Consider the following 26871-nt stretch of genomic DNA (forward strand, 5'->3'; position numbering starts at 1 on the left):
TGCAACATAGCTGTGAGATGTAGTATCATTCTCATTTTACAGATGAGAATCTCAGGTTCAGGGTAGCGCAGTAACTTCCACACAGTCAGATAACTCATAAGTGGTGGAACCCAGATCTGAGTCTGTTCCTGGTCCCTCCAGCCATCCTTTCACTACTATATCATCAAGCAGAGGAGGAAAGCCCCTTCTGTGAAGGAATCCCACATGTGAGCAAGGGTCACATTCCGGCCTGGAATGAAGGCTATTGAGGAAGGAGTACAGAAGATGCTTTCCTGGAAAGCTGGAGCAATGTTACACATTGGTTCTGGCCTATGTGACAATTTTAAGGGTTGCTTTTAGAGGAGAGGACAGAAAGCAACTAAACAAGAGAAACTGAGGCAATTGACTTGAACCTAGGGCTTTATGGTCATGGCTATCAATGGCGGGAAGAAAATCCCAGGCCTAAGCATAAGGTGCCCTTCTCAGGTGGTGCTAGTGGTAAAAGAACCCACCTGCCAGGGCAGGAGACATAAGAGACGTGGGTTCGATCCCTGTGTCAGGAACATCCCTGGAGGAGGGCATGGCAATCCACGCCAGTGTCCTTGCCTGGAGAATCCCATGGACAGAGGAGTCTGGTGGGCTGTGGCCCATAGGGTCGCATAGAGTCAGACACAACTGAAGCCACTTACACGAATCCGTAAGTTGTATCTCTGTGATGTCTCGATAAGTGAGACTGCTTTCTCTGCCATCTCTTCTGTGGCAGAGAAAGCAGTGGGCAAGAAGGCAGATTTGCTCACGGTATTTTGCAAGGCTTCCAAGTCTGTGGAGGGACTGGCATTACGAGGAAGATGCAATTATGGTAGAAGTGAAGGAGTGGGCGACTGACCAGGATGTTCTCACTCTGGGTGGATGACGCAGTCCTTACAAAACAGCAGGTTAGAGCACAACCTACTGCTTTATTCTCTTGGCACAGAAATCTCAGGTCTGATGACCTCATGGATGGCCACAAGCCACCACGGTGCTGTTACATTTTGCTTAATCCTCATTATTTTTCATGTTTTTAGTAAAGATATTTGAGAGTGGTCAAGAGGTTAGTGGACTCTAAATGGAGTGGAACAGAGCCTTCAGTTCAGCTCAGTTCAGTCACTCAGTTGTGTCCAACTCTTTGCAAGCCCATGAACTGTAACACGCCAGGCCTCCCTGTCTTTCACCAACTCCTGGAGTTCAGGCAAACTCACGTCCATCGAGTTGGTGATGCCATCCAGCCATCTCATCCTCTGTCGTCCCCTTCTCCTCCTGCCCCCAATCCCTCCCAGCATCAGAGTCTTTTCCAATGAGTCAACTCTTCACATGAGGTGGCCAAAGTATTGGAGTTTCATCTTTAGCATCAGTCCTTCCAAAGAACACCCAGGACTGATTTCCTTCAGAATGGACTGGTTGGATCTCCTTGCAGTCCAAGGGACTCTCGAGAGTCTTCTCCAACACCACAGTTCAAGAGCATCAGTTCTTTGGTGCTCAGCTTTCTTCACAGTCCAACTCTCACATCCATACCTAACCACAGGAAAAACCATAGCCTTGACTAGACGGACCTTAGTCGGCAAAGTAATGTCTCTGCTTTTGAATATACTATCTAGGTTGGTCATAACTTTCCTTCCAAGGAGTAAGTGTCTTTTAATTTCATGGCTGTGTCACCATCTGCAGTGATTTTGGAGCCCCCCAAAATAAAGTCTGACAGTTTCCACTGTTTCTCCATCTATTTGCCATGAAGTGATGGGACCAGATGCCATGATCTTAGTTTTCTGAATGTTGAACTTTAAGCCAACTTTTTCACTCTCCTCTTTCACTTTCATCAAGAGGCTTTTTAGCTCCTCTTCACTTTCTGCCATAAGGGTGGTGCCATCTGCATATCTGAGGTTATTGATATTTCTCCCAGCAATCTTGATTCCAGCCTGTGCTTCTTCCAGCCCAGCGTTTCTCATGATGTACTCTGCATAGAAGTTAAATAAGCAGGGTGACAATATACAGCCTCGACGTACTCCTTTTCCTATTTGGAACCAGTCTGTTGTTCCATGTCCAGTTCTAACTGTTGCTTCCTGCATATAGGAATGCATATAGGACCTGCATATAGGTTTCTCAAGAGGCAGGTCAGGTGGTCTGGTATTCCCATCTCTTGAAGAATTTTCCAGTTTATTGTGATCCACACAGTCAAAAGCTTTGGCATAGCCTTAACATCTAATTAGAAGAGAAAAAGAAGCCAAACTAAGCTGATCTGTGAACAGAGACTGGAGATTTGAGTGACTACCCCCTGCTAACTCTAGCACCTGCTAAGCTCTGGTTTCACATCAGTATGTTGGGGACAGAAGTTGTTGCTTCTCTCAGAGGGTTGAAAATCAAAGCGAGAGGGCATTGTGGTGGTGGTGGGGGGTGGTATTTAGCATAGAACCATAGTCTGCTGTGAAGGCCACGTCTGCCACACTTGCTCTTCTTTCTTGATGATACCCTGGACCAGATGGTTGACTTGCACTACTGGCCTGAAACTACCCACCTTGTGCTGCCTGCAGACACTGTCCTTTCAGTTCGCAAACTCTCTGAGTCCAGAAGCCATGTCAAATATAATGTGTTTGCACCCAGGACAGTGCTGCCCCCAAATGGGCCTGTTCTTCAGGGAAAGTGAAAGAAAGTGAAAGTGAAATTGCTTAGTCACGTCCGACTGCGACACCATGGACTATAGAGTCCATGGAATTCTCCAGGCCAGAATACTGGAGTAGGTAGCCTTTCCCTTCTCCAGGGGATCTTCCCCACCCAGGGATACAAACCCAGGTCTCCCACACTGCAGGCAGATTCTTTACCAACTGAGCCACAAGGGAAGTCCATTTTTCAGGAAAGGAAAATATTAAACTGAGGACATTATCTTACTCTCACCTTAACCTGGGCTATATTTGTGCCTGCAACTCTTGGGCAAGGATCTCAAAGCATACCCGGGCTACAGAAAGTACCGGATCAGCAGCCTGGATTCCCTAAGGCACCCATTGAAAGTCAGAAGGGTGACTGACAAGATGCAGGCTGTTGGAAGAAATGGTCAGCCTATAAATGGTGCGGGTCGGATGAGCACAGACTTGTTCACCAGATCCTGAAACTCAGCAGCACTGAGGAACCACGAGGGAGGCAAGTTCAGGACATGTCGGCGGAAATACTACACTATGCAGCAGGTCATGAATTTATGGGATGGATTATCTCCCAGAGGTGGTTCAGGCTGGCAACATAAATGGATTCCAGAGGGGTTTGGAACAGACCTGCGAATGGCAGAGCCCTAAAGAGTGCTGGAAGAAGCCGATATTGACTCCATGTGGTTGGGAGTTCAGGGTGGCCCAACAGGCCCTGAACATGGGGTCTTTGTGGACAGGAGCCCTGGCCTGGATTTGAGCCAATGGACATGCTCAATTCTACAGTCTCCATGGCCTTTGCCTCATGAAGGTAGCAAAACCTCATTCTTTTTACCTTAGCCAAGTATGTGCTGCAGATGCTTTCTTTTATTTTTAGTCTCATGCATGTTCAGTTTTAGCAGGTTATCCTAAAAACAGCGAGTTTTCCAGCTAAATTATAACCATTCTGAGAAAGTATTTCCTCGCCCCACCTCCTCCAACCCCTCACTCCTGCCCACCCCTTGTAGCCTTTTTTTAAATGCATTGCTTTTTCATTTTGGCTTTGGATTTCTAAGCAGATTTTGAGAGCCTGTTTTCATATCGGTTATTATATTTATCTCTTGCAATTAGATTTCCATTCCCTAAACTGTCTAATTCTGACATAAATTACTCTAATTATGAAAGCTCCTCTAAAAAGAGCAGTGACAATATACTTTTCTGGGGAGCGCTTTTCTACACAGCATCCAGAGCGTCTTCAATGCTGTATCTTGGATGCCCGGGGCGGCGGGGTGGGGGGTGGGGGGGCTGGAAATCTTACTTTTATGACTATAGCTCTAAACCTTGGCATTGGGGGAAGTTGAGGAAGCTCGTAAATGTCTCCTCTGGCAATCTCCAGGTCTCCCCTCACACCCGTGTCCATCTGCTCCATCTGCGCGGTGCTTTCTCGAGCCCTCCTGTAAGTCCTAGAGATGGAGCCCCCACTTCCAGCAGTGTGGCTGGCAAGTGGGTGGTGCTGGCTTGGAAGTCCGTTTGTTTATACCTCTGGGGCGTGCAGGGGCTCAGTTTTCACTTTCAGTTTCTGCCTCCTGGGTTGGTGTCTTGAATGCTGTTTCCCCAGTGCTGTTGGTTACTGGTCAGTTTGTTGAGTGAGTCCACCGTGAGGGTTTCACACAGTGTTTCCATGGCCAAGGTAAAGCATTTCTTGTCACTTTGTCAGAGAGATGCCTAGGAAACCCCAGCTCCGCATTCCCAAGCATATTCATTGTGGAAGAAGTTTCTGTGAAGACTAGAATTGTTTATTCCCTTTGCCCCGAGGGCCCACCAAGTAACTGTGCCTTTGAAATTTGCTTCCTTAACTAGTTCAGTGACTCAGAACAACATTGCTGCAAATAAACGTCCTTTCCCTGGGCTGGCTCTTTCATACAGGTAAAAGGAAGGGGTGACAAAAATCATAAAATAATAATTTAGCCTTCATCTGCTAAGTTGCAGAAATACACTCACCCTCTCCTTCTGTTTTAACTGCCTTTGACTTACTGCTCCCTATGAGCCAGGCAACTGATGTATATTGCTTTTAAATTTTCAGTACTCTGAGGTACTGTTCTACCTATCTATAGTTAAAGAGGCTGAGGTTTGGAAGAGTTTTAATGTTGTCAGAAATCAGGTAAATGATGGAAGGCAGAAATTCCAAATAATAGAAACACATTTATTCAGCATTCATTAAGCATTCATTCTCTCCCAGTACTGTGGAAAACCTGAGATATATAAAAATGAATGAGAGTCCAGTCTGGTGGAGCCAGATTTCCACTCAAAGAAAGTGAAAGTCGCTCAGTCGTGTCTGACTCTTTGCGATCCGTGGACTGTAGCCCACCAAGCTCCTCCGTCCATGGGATTCTCCAGGTAAGAATACTGGAGTGGGATGCCATTTCCTTCTCCAGGGGATCTTCCTGACCCAGGGATCGAACCCAGGTCTCCCACATTGCAGGCAGACACTTTAACCTCTGCACCACCAGGGAAGCAAAATTGCTCAATTCAGAGCTCTGCAGCTACTTTCCTTAGTTCAACTGGACAGATTTGGGAAGAAAACCTGTCTCCTGGGACACAGTCAAATTAACTGATTCTGGGATGATAAAGGCAGCTACAATAATACCAGAAGCTTGCATGTAAATTTCAGTTTACAAAGACATTTCAAATGTATTATTTAATTTAACTGAACGTTTGTTAGGAGGGCAGAGTAGATGAGAGGCTGGGGCTTCAAGAGGCTGGTTGCCCACAATGGCTGCACTACTGGGCCAGAACCAAGGTGCTCTGGCTCCTAGACCAGCAGTCTCTATCCTATTGTCTGCAAGATGAATGATACCTTCATTCAGAAACATCTCTTGGTGGGGTATAAACAAACAGGTATCTGAAAGTATCTAGAAGCAAAGTCTAAATGGATGAACTCAAACAGTATCTGAATATCAGCCTTAGAGGGAATTCCTGCACTTAAAAAAACATGGGCTACAAAAGTGCTTCTCATACTTTCCCACCAGAGTGTTCCTCCGAAGGGGAATATTTTTGTTTTAGGAAGACATGACTGATGCTGAAGCTGAAGCGCTAATACTTTGGCTGCCTGATAAAAAGAGCTGACTCATTGGAAGAGACCCTGATGCTGGGAAAGACTGAAGGCAAAAGGAGAAGCGGGCAGCAGAGGATGAGATGGTTGGACAGCATCACCAACTCGTGGATGTGAATTTGAGTGAACTCTGGGAAATAGTGAAGGACAGAGAAGCCTGGCATGATGCTGTCTTTGGACTAGCAAAGAGCTGGACACGACAACAACAGGAAGACATTATTTAATATTTTTTGACTTATACACTTGACATACTTTTCCATATTCCTCCAGGGTTGTGGGCACCCTAGTCTGAAAAGCATAGGATCAGATGGCATTCAAAACTTATTAGAACTGTTCTAACAATTCAAACTATGCTTTAACCAACTGCACTAATAAATACACCCAATGGAATTTCACCCATCCATCCACCTGCTAGCAAATATTGATGGAGAATCCACAGTAACCTCTGCATTGTGCTAGGTAGGCACCATGATATGGTCCTTAAGGAATTTACATCTAATGTAGAACTGACCCATGCTATAATTAACAGATAGCAGAAAACTGCTTATAATAAAGTGCTCAACTTTATAATTTGGATTTAAAGGCAGTAAGGGCTGGAGCAGTCAAGGAAACCTTTATGATAGAGGTGGGTTGGCCAGAATCTAAGCAGTGCAGAAGAATTTAAAGATGGAGAAAGAGTGAAAGGGAGCTAAATTGGATACAACATGAAGGAATAAACGTTGTAGAGCTTTTTTGTAAGTAACATTATTTATTTGATTATCCTTTCCTAATCTCTCTATCTCTGAAAAGTAGGGAAAGACTCAAAGTATGAAGGAGAAAAACAAAGTATCATCCATAAACCTGGTGACCAAATATAACCAATATTACATTTTGATATAGACTCTTCCAGTCTTTTAGATGGAGATCAGTGGTAAAGAACTTGCTTGCCAACACAGGAGATTAGAGTTTGTATATCAGTTGTTGGAGTCGCTGCAGATTTTGAACAGTGAACTGACCACTCTCAAAGTTAGTCTGGTGACCTTTTGTGATTTATTAGAGTGTGGAAAGGCTGGGAGACTTAACTTCAGCCTGGTAGGAAGCCACTGTGCACTCTAATTCCTGCCTTTAAAATGAAGTAACTGGTTGTCTTGATCCTTGGAGACCTCTCCATTATTGGAGCAATTGGAGCAGAGGCTGGGTGACAACCTGGCAGAGATACTGTAGAAAGGATTGTTATAGCTGGTGAGAGGGTTCAGTAGCCCATATGATCTCTTCCAGCCCCAAGATTTCAGGACTTACCTTGGTAGCTGTCGAAATTCACAGTCAAATAGATTATGATACTGTCTTTTTTTTTTTTTTTCTTGTAATTGGGTTTGCTCAATAATGTAATATCTCTGGGTTGGGTAAAATGATCAATGTTATTGGTAGGTAGAAACTGACTATTTTTGAGATGGTGGGGTTAAGTTCTTTTATATTTTAGTCCTGCTATGTCCGCTTACCGTCTTATTATTTGAGAGCCATGCTCTTATGGGAGGGGAGGGGGCTTCCCTGGTGGCTCAGTGGTAAAGAACTCGCTTGCCAACACAGGAGATGCAGGTTCAATCCCTGGGTTGGGAAGATCCCCTGGAGAAGGAAATGGCAATTCACTCTGGAATTCTTTTTCAAAAAAATTTATTTAATTTAATTGGAGGCTAACTACTTTACAATATTGTGGCAGTTTTGCCATACATTGGCATGAATCAGCCATGGGTATACATGTGTCTCACCATTCTGAACCCCCCTCCACCTCCCTCTCCACCCCATTCTTCTGGGTTGTCCCAGAGCACCAGCTTTGGGTTCCCTTCTTCATGCATCGAACTTGCACTGGTCATCTATTTTACATATGGTAATATACATGTTTCAATGCTATTCTCTCATATCATCCTACCTTCGCCTTCTCCCACATAGTCCAAAAATCTGTTCTTTACATCTGTGTCTCTTTTGCTGCCACTCCGATATTCTTGCCTGGGAAATCCTATGGACAGAAAGGAACCTGCTGGGCTACAGTCCTTGGGGTTGCAAAAGAGCTGGACACAATTTAATGACTAAACAACTTTCATGGGGAGGTGTTTAAAGAGAAACTCTTCCATTTACCTAATCGCTACTTGTTTGGGTGCCACCATATTCCCTGAAAAGATCTTAGCTCTCCAGGAATGAGGGAGAAGCCAGTCCTCTGTGTTCCTACTGTGTTCCTTGTAAATACCCAAAGCATTGTATTCTTTCCTTCCTCAGTACGCTTCAGGGTCTGCAATTCTGTGTCCTCACAAAGACTGAACGTATAGTTGGGACCGTGCAGGCAAAGGGCCACGAGGGCTTCCCTGGTGGCTCGGTGGCGGACAGTCCACCTGCCAATGCAGGTTTGATCCCTGATTTGGGATGATCCTACATGCCACAGAGCAACTAAACCCACGTGCCACGGCTGTTGAGCCTGTGCTCGAGAGCCGGGAACAGCAGCTACCGAAGCCTGCAGTCTAGAGCCCGTGCTCCACAGCAATGGGCAATGAGAAGCCCACGCACCGCAACTACAGAGTTGCCCCTGCTCTTTGCAACTAGAGAAAAGTCTGCCACGAAGACCCAGTGCAGCCAAGAGGGAAGAAATAAAATTACATTTAAAAAAAGAAAAGGGCTACGACAGGAGGGGGAAAGAACATAATCCAAGATGCCATGGGTTCAGGTACGGCATGGCTAAGGCGGTGCTTCTGAAGTCACAGGTGCACGCTTTTCCTATAGCCACTGTGACATTTATAAGGAAAGGTACCTCCTCTCTGGTGGCTTGGAACTCCCTCCTCATAACACCCAGTCCTGTGCCAGGCAAACAGAGGAGAGGGCCCACAGCTCCCTTTACTCCCCACCTTCAACATTAGTGTTATTCTTTCTCAAGCCCCCGATATTGCTGCTGTCAGTGAGGGCTGGGCAGGAGAAAGCATTGCACGTTCGTTGGGAATTCTGGACCCCAGTGTGTTTAAACCTGGAAGATGCTGGATCCAAGTTTCTGTGAGATTCACACAGGTTCCCACTAGAGTCTAAGTGAAGGGGAGAAAGGGCTCTGGTTGTTTAGTTACTAAGTTGTGTCTGACTCTTCTGTGTTCCCATGGACTGTAGCCCGCCAGGCTCCTCTATCTGTGGGATTTCTCAGGCAAGAATATTGGAGTGGGTTGCTGTTTCCTTCTCCAGGGCATCTTCCTGACCCAGGAATCAAACCCACGTCTCCTGCATTGGCAGGCAGATTCTTTACCACTGAGCCACCTGGGAAACCCAGAAAGGTCTCTTCTTGCTAGCTTATCTTCCACTCCTCTGATGGGATCACTCGGTGACATGGTTCTTAGTAGCTCTAAAAACCATGTAGGCAAAAGATGATTTATTTCTATATATGGCCCGGAGAGAGCCCAGTCATGTGCTGGCTTCCTGGTTGTCGCTCTCTGGTTTTTCCAGACCTGCAGACTCCACGGACTTCCAGGCTGGACGTGGGTTTCTTCGGCCTGTGTGTAATTAGGTTCAGCAGTGGAAAATTTGGCTCCCAGCATGACTGTCCCTAGTTGTCCTCATTCCCCACCCCTCCCCCCTTGCCTCTCCTCCCTCAGAAGGCTGCAGCTAAAGAGCAAATAATGAAGCTCTCACAGCTGCAGCCCAGCTAAAAATAGAAAGTTTGTTTATTTTCATGTTCATGAAGCCCTTTTCCTGCTGTTGCTGTTGTTAGGAGCCTCAATCCCAGGCAGGAATGGGAAGGCCTCTGTGTGCTGGTCACTGGCCAAGGGAATTCTGTCCTATGTTGAGGGCTCAGAGCCTGTCTGGGGTCAGAGGAGGAGGTGATCTGTTTTCTTTTTCAAGCCTCTCTTTTCCTAACTGACACCTGCTGTCCAGAATTTGGGGTGTGGGTGTCTTGATTTTTTTTTTTTTTTGGATGATCTGCATGATTGTACTTCCCTTTCAGAGACCTCTTCCCTTTCTGTTGTGATCTGCTCAGAGGAGGGTTATGGGCAGGGGAAAGGACACTGGGCTAAGAGGCAAGAAACCTGAATGTTCTTCCTTGTTCTGTGACCTTAAGCGAGTCACAGCCTCTCTGACCCTCGGTTTCCTCAACTGTAAAATAGGGATAGTGATATGTGCCCAGAGATCAAGTGTAACAATGGATAGAAAATAACTTTGGAAAATTAAAGATATCTGCAAATGGATTGTTTTCCACTTTCTAAATAAATGGGGGCTTTTCAAGTGTGCTGAAAGGATAGATATTCCCTTGTATTGAGGGGCTTTTGAGTCTTCTCCCCCCAAAAGGAAGAGTGGAAGGGCAACAAGAGAATAGTACCTGGGGAGGTATGTTTTGATCATATTTCCTAGGAGATGTGCAAAAAACAAACTCATGTTGAAATATCTGAGAGGTAATTTGACTAGAGGACTTTCCAGGTGGCTCAGTGGTAAAGAATCCGGCAGCCACTGCAGAAGACTTGGGTTTGCCCTGGGTCAGGAAGATCCCCTGGAGAAGGAAATGGCAACCCACTCCAGTAATCTTGCCTGGAGAATCCCATGGACAGAAGAGACTGATGGGCTACAGTCCATGGGGTCGCAAAAGGTCGGACACAACTTAGTGACTAAACAACAGCAACAACAATTGACTAGAAGAAAGGATTCTGAATTAGGGTTTGGGAAATTGAGGAAGGGGATTCTTCAGTGTTCTGTTAACTTGCTGTGGGCCTTGGAGCAGTGTTTATATTGTCATGTATCTTATCTCCCTTCTCAAGTGGTAGAACTGTTGTTAGTTGTTAGTAGTTGACCTTCCCACCTGGAAGGGATCTCCATGTGCTCAAACCTCTAGATACCTTGGTTTATACCACACATGTAGGATTTGTAACATGTCCAGTTTGTAACATGCCCAGGGCTTGTAAGAGTCCAGCATTCTGGACTGTCAGCACTGACACTTTCCCATCTAAGATCCTAACACTTGAGGCTGAACTATGTTGGATACGCATTTGACTCCCTCGGGGCCACTCCGACTGTTGGTTTACTTGTTTTCTGTGGAGAAGCCTGGCATGCTCAGTGCTCGGCCTGGGGCCTGGGTCATATCAGGCCCCTGTATCCTACAGGCTTCTCTTTGTAAGCAACAAAGCAACAGCTTTGGCTGACTCAATCAGAAAAGGGATATGTTTATATTAAATTTTAATTAACTAAACTGTAATGAAAAAATAAGGTGTCTGTGACTTATATCAAAAGTCAAAGAGTTAGTTGCTCAGTCATGTTTGACTCTTTGTGACCCCATGGACTGTTAGCCCCCCAGGCTCCTCTGTCCATGGGATTTCCCAGGCAAGAATACTGGAGTAGGTTGCCATTCCCTTCTCCAGGAGATCTTCCCAATCCAGGGATCAAACCCAGGTCTCCCACATTGCAGGGGGACTCTTTACCACTGAGCCACCAGGAAGCCCTCGCTTTAAAAAATTGTCTCACTGAACTTAGCATTTCCCTCAGTTATAAATATAGACAACAAATCAGATATCTGTGACTTTATCACCTTTAGAATTCATAGGTATGTTCAAGTCACATTTCAGTTATAGCAGGCATTCTAGAATATTACTTGTGCTCATACTACTTCTGGGCAACAGCAGTTATTAGACTTGTCATTAGATTTATTTAATGTGCTAATGAAATTCACACTTATTATGCTATCATATATTTGTTTTACAAAAAATATTTAAACTATATTTTAATATAGCTGGCTTCCCAAGTATTTCATTGTGTACATTTCAAAACATTCTTTATATACCTCATAGGCTTCACCAGACCTCCAAAGGGCTCCATGGCACACAGAAGCCCTAAGCTGATTAGCCAGCTCACGGCAGGCTCAGCTACATAATTTGTAGGACCCAGTGCAAAATGAAAATGTGAGGCCTCTTGGTGAAAAATTAGAAGGATTAGAAGGTGGGAAGCTGACCATTTAACTAAACACAGGGTCAGTAAGCTGAGCCTGGGGCCCTGTGTGACTATAGGTTGCTGACCTGTGAAGTAGACTCTGGTTCATAGAATTTTCAGAAAGGTCAGAGGGCCAGACCTGGGGGCTCATAGGCTAGGGGAAACAGCCTAATAGTGTTGAAGGACTGGCCTGGTGGAGACGCATGGCAGCTTCTTCTCAGCCCAGACACTGCTGCTTGTCCTCTGCCATGCTAACAGTGGGTGCTGGAAACTATCCTGGGTCTGCTGCCCTTGCTATATCTGTAAGCTGGATGAGCTGTTCCCACAGCAGATGGGATCCTTCTCTTTCGTATGACTAGTTTCTAATTTGACATCTGGACGAGGTTCATTTGGTAGAGTCTAGCTCAAGGCTCGGAGAAGGCAATGGCACCCCACTCCAGTACTCTTGCCTGGAAAATCCCATGAACGGGGGGAGCCTAGTAGGCTGCAGTCCATGGGGTCGCTAAGAGTTGGACACAACTGAGCGACTTCACTTTCACATTTCACTTTCATGCATTGGAGAAGGAAATGGCAAGCCACTCCAGTGTTCTTGCCTGGAGAATCCCAGGGACGGGGGAGCCTGGTGGGCTGCCATCTCTGGGGTCGCACAGAGTTGGACACGACTGAAGTGACTTAGCAGCAGCAGCAGCAGTTCAAGGCTAGCCCTTCTGTTGTGCAGGAGGCCAGTCAGCAAATACCTGTCATCGCCGGCTCCATAGAGGGGAGAACAGTTCTGCCTCACAGGGAAAGGGACGCACACCAACGAAGGGGATTCAGATACTGAGTGGCCAAAAAGCATGAGAATTGTCCTTGATGGCACCCACACACCCGATGGGTACCTTGGCCACTTCTTTTTTAAAAAGTATTTATTTATTTATTTGGCTGCCTCCAGCCTTAGTTGTGAGGGCTTCCTGGTGGCTCTGTGGTAAACAGTCTGCCTGCCATGTGGGAGACCCGGGTTCGATCCCTGGGTTGGGAAGATCCCCTGGAGAAGGGAAAGGCTACCCACTCCAGTATTCTTGCCTGGGAAATCCCATGGACAGAGGAGCCTGGTGGGCTACAGTCCATGGGGTTGCAAAGAGTCGGACATGAAAAGAAGGGCCTTAGTTGTGGTGCATGAGATCTCCGTGTATCATGTGGGATCTTTTGTTACAGCGTACAGACTCTATTTGTGGGTCCCAGAGTGTTCTGGCTCAGTAGTTGCCCCACACAAGCTTAGTTGCTTCATGGCATGTGGGATCCTAGTTCTCCAACCGGGGTTCAAACCCACGATCCTTGCATTTGGAGGTGGATTCTTAATCACTGGACCACCAGGAAAGTCCCTTGACCTCTTCTGAAGAAAGCTGATGGGCTGGTAGAGCATGTGGTTACCTTTAGGTAGATGAGGCTGCCGGGGAGAGAAGACATCCTAAAACGTTTTCCGTTTCTGGGACGTTTGGATGCTTTCTAGGATCCATAAGGCAGAATATTTGGAATAGAGATTACTCAAGAAAATATACAACCTATGGACATAGGATGCGAAAACTTGGGACTTTCACCAAATAGTCTCTATCTATAAGACCAGGCAATGCCAGGAAGAACAGGTGGGTTCTACACTGTCGCACAATGACAAAGTCTAGTTAATTTAAGTTTCCTTGAAGCAAAAGACAGTGAGTCAGTGCAGACATATTAAAAGTTGGGCCAAGCCAAGGGCAGCAAAGGTTGCTCTAGAAATGACCCACCTTGTGGCTTGCACAGTGCCACTCTATGGGGCAAGGTTGAGCCCCCCAGTTTCAGCTCATGACTCATTTATTCCCTTCTCACTCTTACTGAAAAAGTAAATTAGTTAAGAAAGTGGTAGGTTTTTCTGTCTCTGTATCCCCCCACAGTGATGGATGGGCTGTTCTTTAAAAAGTAGTGCAAGGACAGAGCTGCCTCCAGAGAGTTTTAACAGGAGCCCAGCGGAGTATGAGTGCTTGTAGAGGTGGGGCTGAGACACCACAGCTCACTGTCCAGGTGCCAAGCCATCCAGCAGGTTCTCCAAGGCCAAGGACATGGGGAGCCCTCCTACCAAGATATAGGAGCCATCCTTCCACTCCTAGGGACTGACAGGAGTTGCCAGTGAGGATGTCCTGAGAAGGTGCAAAGGAAAATGACACTCCCATGCAGCTCCTGATATGTGCAGAGTGCTCTACGTCCTCTGTGTGCTTAATTCCCCATGGGGATGCTTGAAAGAGAGGTCATGATCTCCATTTCGCAGACTGGAGAGCCCACATTCTGGAGCTCCCAGTTCCCCTTGCCTTCCAACATGTTACCTGGAGGAGACACAGAGTTGGCCACCATCTTTTGGTTAATCTCTAGTGAAAGACTGGAGATTTTTTTCCTTTTAATATACTTTTCACTGGGGAGAGGGAATAGGAACCCCCATATCTCTCACTCACCAAAGTTTCTTTGGGAAAGAAATCTTGACTTACTATTTTTTGCTAATTCAAAAATAACTTTTTGAATGAATTCTGGAATAGTTTTAGGTTTATAGGCAAGTTACAAAGAAAATACAGAGATGTTAAATATCTTTCATTCAGTTTTCCCTAGTGCTGATATCTAATGTAACTGTGGTACATTTAGAAATTAGCATTAGTATGGTATTGGGTTGGCCACAAAGTTCATTCAAGTTTTTATGCAACAGCTTTTGGAAAAACCTAAAGAAACTTTTTGGCCAACTCAGTATTAATAATTGAACTATGGACTCTTTGAATTTCACCAATACATCCACTAATGTTCCCCCCACCCCATTTTATTTTTTTCTGTTTTTGGATCCAATTTAGGATACCACATTGATTTTGGGAAACCTTGAATATTATATTTTATTTTTTAATTTTTATTTTTACTTTATTTTACTTTACAATACTGTATTGGTTTTGGCATACATTGACATGAATCTGCCACGGGTGTACATGAAACCTTGAATTTTAACAGAACTTTCAGATTGCCAGTAGAGTATTTGTGTTTTCCCTCATTTTTTCAAAATTCAGAAGGGATTTGAACATTAAGTGCTCTTTAAAGTGCTTCAACAAACTCTTGGCTGCTTCTCTGAGATGCTAATATCAGACAAGCAGAAGTGGTTTCAGGATTTTGGTTGAAAGATGCTCCAAAAATGCAAAATATTGGAGTATTTGATTGGAAATTTGGGATATCTAAGTTTCTTTCCCCCAAGTTTTAAGTACTGAAAAATAGGATAACTTTTCACACAGACCTCTACCTCACATCTTCCTGTGGAGTCATATGAATTTGGCTTCAGAGCCCTGCTTTGTGTGGAGGGCAAAAAGAACAAAAGTAGATGAGAGTATGGTGTGAACTCGATTATGCAGTTGGTTTCCCTGGGTTACTCCATCCACTGTTCATAGTGTCAGGCTTATGCTGGCAACATTCCAAGTCATGGAGTGTCATATTATATTTGTCTGGGCTTCAGCTTATCGATTGGGCGTCCTTGCTAATATAGTTTGTTTTCCCTTGAAATGAAACTAAAAGTGGGATTATAGTTAGGCACTCTTGACTCTATGACAGGATGCAGTCTGCTGGGCCAGTCTCCTATTGCTTTTGGAAATCTGTGAGATTTCAGAAGCTAAGCTACTGGTGTGTATGTACTTGTGGGGTCCTTGTCACGGTTATGTGGAACTGAGGTCTCACAGAATAGGTTGGGTATCAGAGTTATTTATAAGGCTTCATGGGATAGATACAGTATAATTATAAAGGCTTAATGGATAATTTAGCTTCCTATTCCCAGTCTTTATCCACTATTATATAAAGATATGGATATATTATCATTGTTGTTATTCAGTCCCTCAGTTGTGTACAACTCTTTGAGACCCCATGGACTGCAGCGCACCAGGCTACCTTGTCCATCACCACCTCCTGGAGCTTGCTCAAATTCATGACCATTGAGTTGGTGATGCTATCTATCCATCTCATCCTCTGTTGTCCCCTTCTCCTCGTGTCCTCAATCTTTCCCAGCATCAGGGTCTTTTCTAATGAGTCAGTTCTTTACATCAGATGGCCAAAGTATTGGAGTTCAGTTTCAGCATCAGTCCTTCTAATGAATATTCAGGATTGATTTCTTTTAGGATCAACTGGTTTGGTCTCTTTGCAGTCCAAGGGACTCTCAAGAGTCTTCTCCAACAATACCATTGTTCCAACGCATCAGTTCTTTAGCACTCAGCCTCCTTTATGGTCCAACTCTCACATTCATACATGATTACTGGAAAAACCATAGCTTTGACCAGATGGACCTTTGTTGGCAAAGTAATGTCTCTGCTTTTGAATATGCTCTCTAGGTTGGTCATAGCTTTTCTTCCAAGGAGCAAGCATCTTTTAATTTCATGGCTGCAGTCACCATTTGCAGTGATTTTGGAGCCCAAGAAAATAAAGTCCATTACTGTTTCCATTGTTTACCCATTTATTTGCCGTGAAGTGATGGGACCGGATGCCATGATCTTTGTTTTTTGAATGTTGATTTTTAAGCCAGCTTTTTCACTCTTCTCTTTCACTTTTATCAAGAGACTCTTTAGTTCCGCTTCACTTTCTGCCATAAGGGTGGTGTCATCTGCATATCTGAGGTTATTGATATTTCTCCTAGCAATGTTGATTCCATCTTGTGCTTCATCCAGCCTGGCATTTCACACGATGTACTCTGCATATGTTAAATAAGCAGGGTGACAATATACAGTCTTGACATACTCCTTTCCCAATTTGGAACCAGTCTGTTGTTCCATGTCTGGTTCTAACTGTTGCTTCTTGACCTGTATACAAGATTGGCAGGAGGCAGGTGAGGTGTCTGGTATTCCCATCTCTTGAAGAGTTTTCCACAGTTTGTTGTGATGCACACAGTCAAAGGCTTTAGCATAGTCAATGAAGCAGAAGTAAGTGTTTTCTGGAACTCTCTTGCTTTTTCTGTGATCCAGCAGATGTTGGCAATTTGATCCTGGTCCCTCTGCCTTTTCTAAAACCAACTTGAACATCAGGAAGTTCTCAGTTCATGTACTGTTAAAGCCTGGCTTGGAGAATTTTGAGCATTACTTTGCTAGCATGTGAGATGAGTGCAATTGGACGTTTGAACATTCTTTGGTATTGCCCTTCTTTGGTATTGGAATGAAAACTAATCTTTTCCAGTCCATGGCCATTGGTGAGTTTTCCATATTTGCTGGTATATTGAGTGCAACACTTTCACAGCATCATCTTTTAGGATTTGAAATAGCTCAGCTGGAATTCCTTCACCTCCACTAGCTTTATTCATAGTGATGCTTCCTAAGGTCCACTTGACTTCACCCTCTGGGATGTCTGGCTCTAGGTGAGTGATCACACCATTGTGGTTATCTGGGACAGTAAGGTCTTTTTTGTATAGTTCTGTGTCTTCTTGCCACCTCTTCTTAATATCTTCTGCTTCTGTTAGGTCCATGCCAGTTCTGTCCTTTATTGTGCCCATCTTTGCATGAAATGTTCCCTTGGTATCTCTAATTTTCTTGAAGATATCTCTAGTCTTTTGCATAATTCTAAGTACTTAATTGATCATTTAGCTCCCTCTTCTCCATCTTTATCCATTATTACATAAAGATGTGGGTATATTGCCATCCGTATAACTCTAGGTCTTCTCAGGTAGCTCAGTGGCAAAGAATCCCACTGCCAATGCAGGAGCTGCAGGAGACATGGGTTAGATCCCTACATGGGGATGATCCTCTGGAGAAGGAAATAGCAACCCACTCCGGTGTTCTTGTAGTGGCTTAGAAGGTAAAGAAGTTGCCTGCAATGCAGGAGACCTGGGTTTGATCCTGGATCAGGAAGATCCCTTGGCAAAGGGAATGGCAATCTACTCCAGTATTCTTGGCTGGAGAATCCCATGGACAGGAGAGACTGCCTGGATACAGTCCATAGGGTCACAAAGAGTCAGACACAACTGAATGACTTTCACTTTCACTTTCCCCTGTCTTACCTGGAGAATTCCAAGGACAGAGGAGCCTGATGGGCTACAGTTCATGGAGTTGCAAAGAGTCAGACACAACTGAGTGACTGAGTGTGCATGCATGAATGCACATATGATTCTATCCGTCTCCCCTAATGGCCCACCTAACTCTTAGGGCTTTACTTTTAGAACAGTCATTATTGCGAATATTGTTGAGAATTTACTATGTGCTAGACAGTCTTCCTTACTCATCGCATGCTTCTGTTTTGTGTAATTTCCCACAATTCTATATGGTAAGTACCATTGTTAAGTTTACATTTTGGATGAGGAAAATTCAGTTAAGAAACTTAATTTTATCCAAGGTCACATGGCTAGGAAGTAGTGAACCCAGGACACAGATCTGTCTAACTCCAAATCCAGTGTTCTCATAACCACCTTGCCACACTGAGCCAGGAGATGTGGATAGCTGGTAAATACACAGACATTTTTCCAGGCAATGACTCCCTCCCTAGTCCCTGTTTAAGCCAAGAAGATTATTCAAGTTCCGGAAATCAATCATCTCCATCACTTATTGAATTTTTCCTACTTGTAGAATTCTGTGCTTGATACAGTGGACATGAAGAGGTAAAGGAAAATTAACAGAGCACTAGAGTAGAAACAGTCTAGAAGACCTGAGTTTTCACCCCAGCACTATCGCTGAGTGGCTTTACTACACCATTAAACTTCTTTGGGCAGCAAATAATTTCTTTGTAAAGTGAGCAGGTGGGATCAGATGAACTCAGAGGTCTCTGCCAGTTCTCTGTCCCCCATCTTTACACCAGACATGGCACATAGAATAAATGCCAGATGCCATCTTTGGCCTCAAGGATCATGAGACAGAAACCTTTAAACACAGGGAACAATTAGAGGACAGTGCAGATGGAAATTGTCTGCCTTGGGCTATAAGTAATCACCGGACATGCACTTACTTGAATCTCTTATGACTCAGCAGTTTTAGAAGTAAAAGATATAGGCCATAATCTGTGCCCTTAATAAGTGCACAAATTAGTTGGGAAACAGGACATTACCACCTAGAGCAATGACTAATACAAGAAATTAGGTAATTAAGTGCTAAATTGTGATGTGCAGCCATCATATGATGGTGGTTAAACCACATTTACCGAGTTCTTAGGTGAGTGTGCAAGAGTTAAGGTATACCTCCCCAAAGTCCCTCAACAGTCAAGATAAATAATTATTTAATGCAATGTTTTTAAAAATTAAAAAATGTGAAAAATTCATGCCCAACAGAAAATATCAAGATTTTAAAAGAGACAAGCTTGGTCGTACTGATTTTTCCTTTTGCCTCAGGCTCAAGTACAGCTGGAGCTTCCCCGATGGCTCAGAGGGTAAAGAATCCACCGGCAATGCAGGAGGAGACATAGGAGACACAGGTTTGATCCCTGAGTTAGGAAGATCCCCTGGAGGAAGAAATGACAACCAACTCCAATATTCTTTCCTGAAAAATCCCGTGGACAGAGGAGCCTGGCGGGCAATCGTCCAAAGAGTCGCAAAGAGTCAGATATGACTGAGTGACTGAACACACAAGTAGAACTCAGCAAAGCACTGTAAACTAGTGACTACTTTTTTGCTTTCTGTTCCTTGTTTTATTTAATGCTCACAATGATCTTTGTGATTAGATTCTACTGTTAGCATCATTTTAAGGATGAGGAAGCTGAGGCTCGGAGAAGTGGTAAAGGGCAGGGATGGAACTTGAACCCGTGTTTCTGGCTTTATAATTCAGGCTCTGAAACACTGCCTATGTGCTCTTATAAATATGCAGGCAGAGCTCACTGCCCTAATAGAAGGCTGTACCCAGTGTTGCTAAGCTGAAGGGTAGGCTCTTCCTGGGGGCAACTCTGTGGTCCTCCTGGCTGGGTGCCCAGTGCAGCTGCGTTTCTCACACCTGTTGCCCACTGGCTGCTGGCACCCTTGGGTGCCTCCTCTTTCTCTACCTACTTTGAGGGTTCCTTGAGGCTGGAAAGCCCTTTGGAAGGTGGCACGCCAGCTAATTTCATCCAGAAGTAGGAAACCCAGAGTGAAGTCCATCCAAATTGTGCTTTCTGCCTGATCCCACCAAAGAAAAGTTTCTCTCGTGTTTAGCAAGATCTCAGCAAAGGAAGCCATGCTGAACTCAGAACCTATATCAGAAGTGTTTGTCATCTCAGGCCTCATCTGCAGCACTCAGCTCTGTTTCCGGGCAGGAAATGAAACCACAGAGGACAAGGCAAATATTGATTTTCAAGTCACTGCTCCAGGGACAGCAATCATTTTCTTACTGATTTACTTCTAGTGCACATTTGCCCAAAACAAGGGGCAAAAACACTGATCAGATGGTCCCATGGGGCATTTCATATGAACTGTGCTGTTTGGGTCAAGGATTCACCTGCATGGCTTTGGGACTAGGGGTTAGACTTCTGCTGTCCAAGGCAAGTGGTTATTAGTATAGATAGTGGCTTGGGATAACAGGATGTGGTAAAAAGAGAAGTCAGAATTGTGAACTGTCAGAATGGGACTTTGGAGGTTATTTGGTCCAGATCTTCATTTTGCAAGGGAGGGATTAGAAGCTTAAAGAAATTACGTGATCTTTGGAAAGGAGATATAACCCTTCCGTAGCAGACCTGGGACACAAAATTGGGTAGATAACATTTTGAAGTGACAATTTTAATGCAAGCATAGAGCCATTTTGATGGTGCCTAAAAGCACTATTTTTAACAGTACAAGGGATGCTTTGACCTCCCCTTATCTCAGGTTCAGTGAGAAAACATACTGAGATCACTTAGTGATGCCTGCTGTGGACATAGCAGCTCTTTCTGGAGCCTAAATAAGATGATCTGAAATGGCTCAAAACCCTAGGGTGCCGAGAGTCTCTCCACAAATTGGACATCTTGTCTTTAAAATTTTTTTCTTTTATTTTTAAATTTTTTTCTTGATGGCAAACTTTTTATTTTTGTATTGCAAAATAACCTAAGGCTTAGGTTTCACAATGTACAGGACTGATTCACATACTACTCACAGTTCTAGCATATTTTTGACAATTCGAGAATGTTGATTTCTCCAGGATGTTGGGTTATTGTGTTGGGCCATTGAGATGCCCATGCTGGGAAGCTGTGTCCCTAGATCCTTCAGTCTCTCTTCCTCTGCATCCCTCCAGAATCTTCATCACTGTGGGTGGCCTGTCTCATATAAATTCAGCAACCTATGAGGAGTAAGGCATAAGTAACTGAGGGCCATTTAACAACCTCCACATGTTTAGTTTAAAAATATTAGGCAGACTGATGAATTCATGGCATAGGGAGTGTAAGTTCATGGTACATGCATCAACAAAATTGGAATAATTATTTGCTGCCAATTTCACAAAGATGGGAAGATATGTATACACTATGCATGTGAGATAGTATGTATATGTACACTATGTATGACTTATAAAAGTCCTAATTCTCAGGAAACTATTGCAATTCCCTGAGTTCACTTGCATCTTTAGTCTTTGGACCTTCATCCAGGGGTTTCCCTGCTTGGTTTGCCTTTACCATCAGTTGGCATGAAAAGCATACTATCTTTTAAGGTCTAGCTCAGTTGTTACTGCCTCTGAGAAATAGTTCTTTAATCCTGCAGGTTAAATGGACCACTGGTTTTTTTGTGTCTCAGTGTGTCCTTGTATATACCCCAAGTTTAGCCAGTCACTCTCCACTTGTAATTGTTTATTTCTATGCCTACTTCTGCTCTTGAGGACAGGAATCTGGATCCGTCATCTTAGTGTCCCTGAGCCCAGCATGGTACCAGGAATGCAGTAAAGCTCAATAAACATTTTTTATATAAACCCTGTCTTTGAGATAATGATGTTCCAGGAAGTGTTTGTTTGAATCGGTGCTTCCGTCATGGGTGTGTAGGATGTTTAGGTCTCCTGCTCCCTGGGTCATGTAGAAGAAGGTAGCCACAGTTGTGAATACACACATACACCCCTAAATACGTGAAATATTTTTGCTTCTAGTTTAGCAATTTTGCCAATGAGATGCCAACATTTTGGGTACTCTGCCTCTTGGTATTCATATAAACTTGTGGCTGTAAAAGAAAACCTGACTTTTTTCCTAAATGATTTCCAGTTTCCTTTACTGTGGCTTATAAAAATAAAATACTTATTGAAGTATAGTCATTATCCTGTGCTGATTCCAAATTACCTTTTTATGCTGTTATCTCTTTCCATCTCTGTGATTTTTATGATCTGACAATGCATTTGCTAGTCAACAAGTATTGACTGAGAGCCCTCCAGGGTTTCTAACATAACATTTTTTACACTTATCATACTTTTCTTGGGTATTCTCTTGGTGTTATAACTTTAGTTTCTAATACAGGTTAAATGAGAAAAAATATTTCACCTGAAGGCATTTTGAAATTCATAATCCAGAGACTGGTGCTTTTGATGGGGAGAGAAATGGTCATAATTTATTGACCTACTGTGTGCCAGACATTGTGATCCACAATTTATATATATTATCTTATTTAATTCTTGTACCTGCCCCATGGTTAAGTGGTCTGATATTGCATTTTACAGTCATGGAAACAAATTAGGTGACAGACTCCTATAACTAACAAAGGGTCAAGCCAGGCTTGAACTCAGGCCTATTTGAAGCAACAACCGTTGCTCCTTCTCATGCATTATTTCCTTACTACATTAAACTGCTTTAAAGACAAGTGTTTGGAATGACTACAGTGGAAAGTGGATTGTAAATTCCTTAAGGCTGGGACTGTGCATAAAACTGAAATGTGCTGTTTGATGATTTGATGTGTCTTTGTGTCTCTTTGTGACAAATAGGACTCACACTGGGATTCTTCTCTGAGTAGCTGGAAATAACGCGGTGATTTCTCACCGTCGCTTCTCCCATTGGTCCTAAAGAACAGTTCAAAGGACCTGACCCCAAACTTATTAATAAAAGCTGTACAGTGATGTTCATGATTCCAACCACGTATTCGTTCTTCCCTGTGTGTGCTGCTGCTATGCGGGCTCTTCCTTCTGAGTTATGGGGTTTTGTATGTTTTTATGTTCTTCTCTCTCTCTCTTTGTAAAAGATCCTGGAGTGAAGTTAAAAAGTAACCTACGTTGTATAATTTATAAGGTATTTCAAGGTCATTCATTCATTTGTTCAGTCCGTAGGTTAAACACCTTGTTTATCAATCAACATTGAACTCTGATGTGTCTAAAGCGTGTCTGAAAAATGTACCATCCCCAAACCCTGAGGCACTCTCAGGCAAGCATGCACACTGTCCTGTGAACAAAAGTCTAAGGGACTTTAGGAGAATAAGGAATGAATTATTTGGGGGTGGGGGGGGGAGGATGAGAAAAAGGGAGGACAAAAAGCCCCAAGAAAGAAGAAGTCATGTGAGCTGGATAGTCAGCTGTTCCACAAACATATTTTTTAAACTGGAGTAGAGCGGCGTTACGATGCTGTGTTAGTTTCTGCCGTGCAATGTACGTACATATATCCCCTCCCTCTTAGACAGTCCCTTCCGCTACTCCCCCATCTCATGCCTCTAGGTTACCACAGTTTCAGACTGAACTTCCGGTGCTGTACAGCTGGTTCCCGCTAGCTATCTGCTTTGTACATGGCAGTGTATATACGTCAGTCCTCATCTCCCAGTTTATCCCCCCGCCCCCGCTCCCCAACCATGTCTGCTCGACTATTCTTGACATCTGCATCGCTATTCCTGCCCTGAAAATAGGTTCACCTGTGCCATTTTTCTAGATTCCACATGTATGCGTTAATGTACAATATTTGTTTTGTTGACAGACACCTAGGTTGCTTCCATGTCCTGGCTATTGTACTAGTCCTGCAGTGAACACTGGGGTACATGTGTCTTTTTCAATTATCAACCTAACGTGTTTTTATACAATAGGCCTTTGGAAAGCCATGGAAAGATTTTTAAACAAGGGAATGACATCGTCAAAATGGCATTTGAGTATATTTTAATCAATGTTATAAATGGAAGTAAATGTTAGAGACATTACTTCGCCGACAAAGGTCCATCTAGTTAAAGCTATGGTTTATCCAGTAGTCTTGTATGGTTGTGAGAGTTGGACTATAAAGAAAGCTGAGTGCCAAAGAATTGATGCTTTTGGACTGTGGTGTTGGAGAAGACTTTTTAGAGTCCCTTGGACTGCAAGGAGATCCAACCAGTCCATCCTAAAGGAAATGAGTCCTGAATATTCATTGGAAGGACTTATGCTGAAGCTGAAACTGTAATACTTTGGCCACCTGATTCGAAGAACTGAATCATTGGAAAAGACCCTGATGCTGGGAAAGATTGAAGACAGGAGGAAAAGACAATGACAGAGGATGAGCTGGTTGGATGGCATCACCAACTTGATGGACGTGAGTTTGAATAAGCTCTGGGAGTTGATGAAGGACAGGGAAGCCTGGTGTGCTGCAGTTTATGGGGTTGTAAAGAGTCGGACATGACTGACAGACTGAACTGAAATATTAGAAAGTGAAAATTTGACATTATTTTTCATGTGTATTACTAAAGATGTTATAAAGCATTTATAATTATACAGTAAAATGAAAAAAATTATTGCAAATAAATAGAATTTTTAGATTAATTTTTAAATTTTCAGATAATTATAGATTCATATATAGTTATAAGAAATAATACAGAGACTCCACATATGCTTTACCCAGTTTCTCCAATGATATTATCTTACAAAATTAGAACACATTTTCACAACCAGGCTATTGAAATTGATGGCTAAGATAAAGAACATTTCTACCACTGCAAGAATCCCTCATGTTGCCCTTTTATAGCCACACACTTCTCTCCTGCTCACTTCTTAATCCCTGGAAATTTATCATTTTTCCCTTTTTCGAGTGGTGCTTTTGATGTCAAGTTTAAAAATTCTTTGCCTAGCACTAGATTCTAAAGATTTTCTCCCATTTTTCTAAAAGTTTATAGTTTTGTGTTTTACATTTAAGTCTACGATCCATTTGGAGTTAAATTTGAGGTATAAAATTTAGGTCAAAGTTCCTTTTTTTTAAACCTATAGAGACCATAAAGAAGGCTAAACGCTGATGAATTGATGCTTTTGTGCTGTGATGTTGGAGAAGACTCTTGAGAGTCTCTTGGACTGTGGGGAGATCAAACCAGTCAATCCTAAAGGAAACCAGTCCTGAATATTCATTAGAAGGACTGATGCTGAAGCTGAAGCTCCAATACTTTGGGCACCTGATGCAAAGAGCCAACTCATTAGAAAAGACCCCGATGCTGGAGAAGGCTGAAGGCAGGAAAAGAAGGGATGACAGAGGAGGAGATGGTTGGATGGCATCCCTGACTCAGTGGACATGAGTTTGAGCATGAGATGGTGAAGGACTGGGAAGTCTGGCTTGCTGCAGTCCATGGGGTCACAAAGAGTTGGACACAACTGAATGACTGAACAACAGCAATAACAAACCAATTACTTCAGCATCCTTTACTGAAAAATTACTCTGTTGAATTGCTTTTGCATATTTGTCAGATATCAGTTGGGCATATTTGTGTGGGCCTATATCTGGGTTCTCTATTCTATCGTTTGGTTTGAGAGTCTATCTCTCCACTGCTGTCACAATCTTAGTAAATGTAGCTACACCATAAGTCTTGGAATAGAGTAGATTGATTCCTTTTACTTTAATCCTTTATTTCAAAATGGTTTTAGTGGGACTTCCCTGGTGCTCCAGTGGTTAAGACTCCATCCTCCCAGTACAGGAAGCCCTGGTTAGGGAATTAGATCCCGCATGCCACAGCTAAGCCCCAGTGCTGCACCACCCTACGCCTCCCCAAGAATGTATCTTTAGCTATTCAAGTTCTTTTACCTTTTCTAAATAAATTTTAGAAGTATCTTCATATCTACAAAAAGTCTTGCCCATATACTGACAGGAATTGTGTTAAACCCGTGTAACAATTTGGGGAGAATTGATATCTTTATTAGTTTGAGTCTTCTAATCCATAAACATGTTTATTTAGATCTTCCTTGATTTGCGTAATTAGCATTGTGTAGTTTTCAGCATACAAGTCCTGTACATGTTTTGTTAGGTTTGCACCCATTTGCTTTCTGTGTGTGACTGTAAACAGTTTTGTATTTTTAATTAAAATGGCTACGCATTTAGTGCTAGTCTATATAAAAACAATGGGTTTTTGCATATTTATCTTAAATCCTGTAACCTTTCTAAATTCACTTATTTGTTCTAGGAGTTTTGGCTATACGGACTTTTGTCAGCAAAGTGATGTGTCTGCTTCTTACTACACTGTGTAAGTTTGTCATAGCTTTCCTTTCAAGCAGCAAGAGTCTTAATATCATGGCTGCAATCACCATCTACAGTGATTTTGGAGCCCAAGAAAATAAAATCTATCACTGTTTCCATTGTTTCCCCTCCTATTTGTCATGAAGTGATGGGATGGGATGCCATGATCTTAGTTTTTTGAATGTTGAGTTTTAAGCCAGCTTTTTCATTCTCCTCTTTCACTTTCATCAAGAGGCTCTTTAGTTTCTCTTCACTTTCTGCCATAAGGGTGGTGTCATCTGCAAATCTGAGGTTATTGATGTTTCTCCCAGCAGTCTTGATTCCAGCTTGTGATTCATGTAGTTTGGCATTTGTCATGATGTTCTCTCCATATAAGTTAAATAAGCAGGGTGACAATACATAGCCTTGACATACTCCTTTCCCAATTTGGAACCAGTCTGTTGTTCCATGTCTGGTTCTAACTCTTGCTTCTTGACCAGCATACAGGTTTCACAAGAGGCACGTAAGGTGGCCTGGTATTCCCATCTCTTTAAGAATTTTCCAGTTTATTGTCATCCACACAGTCAAAGGCTTTAGTGTAGTCAATGAAGCAGAAATTTTTCTGGAATTCCCTTGATTTCTCTTTGACCCAATAAATGTTGGTAATTTGATCTTTGGTTCCTTTGTCTTTTCTAAACCCAGCTTGTACATCTGGATTTCTCGGTTCACATACATGTCATCAAGAAATAGGGACAATTTTGTTTCATATTTTAATTTTTTCTTATCTGTATACCTTTTATTTCCTTGGCATTATTGCAGTGGCTAAAAATTTTGGCCCTATGTTGAGTAAGAGTGGTGAGGAAAGGCATCCTTGCGTTGTTTTAGATCTTAGGGGAAAACCATTTAAAGTTTCACCACTAAGTATAATGTTAGCTGTAGGTTTTTATAGATTCTTTTTTTTTATCACAT

The sequence above is a fragment of the Ovis canadensis genome, chromosome 12 (assembly GCF_042477335.2).
Source record: "Ovis canadensis isolate MfBH-ARS-UI-01 breed Bighorn chromosome 12, ARS-UI_OviCan_v2, whole genome shotgun sequence".
NCBI classification, from domain to species: Eukaryota; Metazoa; Chordata; class Mammalia; order Artiodactyla; family Bovidae; genus Ovis; species Ovis canadensis.